This window comes from Uranotaenia lowii, chromosome 2 (genome assembly GCF_029784155.1).
Source record: "Uranotaenia lowii strain MFRU-FL chromosome 2, ASM2978415v1, whole genome shotgun sequence".
NCBI classification, from domain to species: Eukaryota; Metazoa; Arthropoda; class Insecta; order Diptera; family Culicidae; genus Uranotaenia; species Uranotaenia lowii.
Genome location: NC_073692.1, coordinates 239,040,918 through 239,044,587, shown reverse-complemented (window position 1 = coordinate 239,044,587; position 3,670 = coordinate 239,040,918).

The following is a 3,670-nucleotide window of genomic DNA, read 5'->3' as shown; positions in this document are numbered from 1 at the left end:
TTAAGGGAAATGTGGCATGTTTCATATTTTTAAAACCAGTACTGGACTCCTACGAACGTAAAACATGGTTGCAGAAATTTATTAGACTACTTTAAATTTGATTAAAAAATTGATTTAGTCTCTGTTTACAATTTGTAGCTTTGAGGTAAAATTGATCAGTCTCTATTTTGACGGTTTAACGAATTTTCTTGAGCATAAAGGATACAAAATATTAGTTTGTCAATTTATCAGGCCATTTAGGATATTTTAAACCAAATGAAACAAATAAAATAGATAATAGAAACAGCAGTTAGAGAAAAACTCATGGAGAACAAGATTGCCACTTCTTATAATCGAAAACGCTAATTGTTAACAAATTGCGGACCAAGTATAAGAAATCTTGTTCTATCATTCCTGCGTATGAGTTTCTCTTAGAGACATACATAACTCAAATGATATAAAATTAATCATGAAAATCTGCAAAATTGAACACAACACTTTCGGTGGCTCATAGATTGTAAATTTTAAACTTTTGCTCCATTGAATTCTTAGATATAGGATGCTGAAATTCGGTGTTTCTTGGTTTAGATTTCTTAGCGGTTCACATACTGGCGTACTCTTGGAAAATGTCCCTATTTTTTTAAATATTAAAATTTACCTCAAACTCCATCAAAAACTACACCAAAACTTTACATTTACTGAGGAAAAAAGTAGAACTCTCAAATAAATAAGTCTGTTTGCTTCTAAACACTTTGATTTCATCAGGAAGGGTGTTTGTTGACGAGCCTTCGAAAAAATATACATTCCAAGATTTTCAAATTACATTTTTACTTTCATTTGGAATTTTCAAAAACAAACCAGGTTTTTCCAATTTGAAACTAAATCAAAAAGTTTCAAAACGTAGAAAAAAGTTTTAAGATATTTTAGATTTAGATTTTATTATTGATGATTATGTGGAAAAATTTCATGTTGATCAAAGTTACCCCGGTGATCAATGTTGCCCTGGTTTACGGTACCTACATATGTATCATTTAAAATCAAAATACATGTCCCGAAATAATTTAATTTCCAGGGGGGGCGGCCCCGTGCTAATTTCAGATCTCTAATAATATGAACTTTTAGACCTGGTTTGTTAGTTTTGATTACTATTTCGCACATTTTTTCTGTAGCAAACGCCCCTAATTGCCCCCTAATTGTGGCTTTGTTGTACCCAGTAATCCATTTAGCCCTGTTATAAGCCGCATTAGGGACGTACAACAGCACTTCAGTGCTGTATTTTGAATAGTATTTTGAAATGCCTACAGGCACTGTGGGATGAGAAAGCGAAATAAGCCGTATATTGGTTCTCTAAGCAGTGCTTTAGGCCTTTCAAGCCCTGCAGAAGCAAGGTGACATAAAAGTCAATGCCTATTTGCGGCTTTGTACTACATGACATCTGGGACCTGAAGAAAAAATATGAAACGAAAAGAAGACAAACGTAAACAAACGGTCAATGAAGTTTTAGCGATCGAAATGGGAATTCTTATTTTGTTTAAGGATTCTTGGTGTCGTTCCTGATGAAAAATTCCATCGCAAATCAGGAATTTCAAGGGTATTGGATGAAGTTAATGACTATCCTAACGGAGCTCCCGGTTTGGCCAGGAATGTTGCTCGTAAAATACGGTCAACCCACAAACATCGAACCCAACAGGAAACTAGAAGAGCTAGAAGAACTTTTGTTGCAGATTCCGTTGGTTTTTTATCGGTCATTTTCACTCGGATTATTGTTTGTCAGGTGGAGTGAGAATGCCAGATTTTGGAATATTTTCCACTACTTCGGAGCCGGAGTGATTCAAAATGCAGTGTACATTAGGGTGGCCCAAAATTGTACTATGTCTGGGATGTTGGGGGCTCAAGCTTCAAATGATAGCTTAGGGTGTAAGCGCAGACACCAGATACCCAGACTGATCAGTGGCGCTTGAATCCATACAACTACAAGTCGCCCAGAATCATACGCCATCTGTCGGGGCATCGTGAAACTACTGTGCTACATCAAGAAAATAAATTACACTTGATAATTAACAAGCCAAATGAAAACCGTCTTGATTGAATCACCTATTAGTATTTGAAATTCTATCTCAAACATTTTCACTATCGTTTTTGTCTTCAATGTTAATTGTTTAGTTTAATTAACTGTATCATAATAAGAGATGAATGTTATACAAACAATGACTGTTGATCGATTGAAATGGAAAAAAATACAAACGCAACGTTATAGCGGTCCTTAGTTCAGAGCCAATTTATTTTGAGATTCACTTTTGATTTCAAAATTAATTTATCCGGCTGAGTAACAGTATAAAAATTATTATGTCTGTTATAAATAATTCATTGAGTTCGGAATTGTTTGTCTTAATCTGAAAGGTTGACTGCGACCAAAAAGACAAGCTATATATAAATTCTTGAAAAACTTGAATTCTAATTTATCTTAACTGTTTCTTGGCTCGTACCTAGATAGGTTTGAGGAGTGGAATAAGTTATTGACATATATTGAATAATATTTAAATGTGAGGAATGTATTGATAAGATCTTAAATCCTTTTTGTCGCTGGAAGTGTTCGTGATATAATGCTGGTAGTTTCACTAAAACTTATAATTTTTTGGAAAAATAACCTCAGAAAGGACCGTGTTTGTCGACCGGGTATTTTTCCCTGCTCAAATGTGCGTGAGAAATGTCAAAAAACAACTGTTTTTGGCATAATTCTGGACTGGATTGGAAATAAAAGCGACCATGTTTTTAGACTTTTTCCCCATCTTAATCCGTACACGAGAGCAAGTGCGCGTGAGAAATGTCTACTTAAAAATCTTTTATTCGAAAAAAAATTGTTGAAAAACTGCACTGAATTTGGAATATTTTAAAATGTAGGTTTCAAATCCATTTCTCTTTGCTTCCAAAATTTTTAAACCTTTGACATTCAACCAAATTCTTTGATTCAAAGTTTTGTTAAAACCATATTTCGAAAGTAATTAGTTTACTAAATTAATCCATTCTTCAAAAAATTATAATTTTGAATAAGGGTCATTTTAATGTTCCTTAACCGATGCCCAGTAAATAAGAAATAATTTTGCTGTAACTTAACTTATATATCGATTTCAATGCTATTCCACACCACCAAAACGAATTTTGAATGGTAAAAGAACAGTTCTATCTTGATGCAAACGAAAGTCATTTTTATTTTCTTGTCGTTTTATGGAATGTCAAATATCGTATGTCTGTGTGAGTGAATTCATTTAATGTTTTGATTTTGATGTGACGAGTTCACGTTTGTTTTATTTTACCCATGTATAAAATCAATTACACGTGCGATATTCAAAAAATGGTTCGAAATTTAACCAAAACAATAATAATGAAAAAATAACTTAACAACAGAACAGGAAAAGCTAAGCTAAAGCCTAGTCCACACTAGGCAACATGAACTGCGATTTTTGTTATGAGACGAACTTTGTTGTCTGTTGTTGTTGTTGGAAACCTGAGACGGTCTCAGTGTCTCCCGAAGAAAATGGGAGACGCTGAGACCGTCTCGAGACGAACCGTTTCCTAGTGTGGACTAGGCTTAAGAATAGCTGAGAATAAACAGACTCGGATAATTGAGATTGTTTGTCAAACTTGGAATGGTTCTTTCTGGTGATTTTAGGATCGATAAAAGGATGAAAAA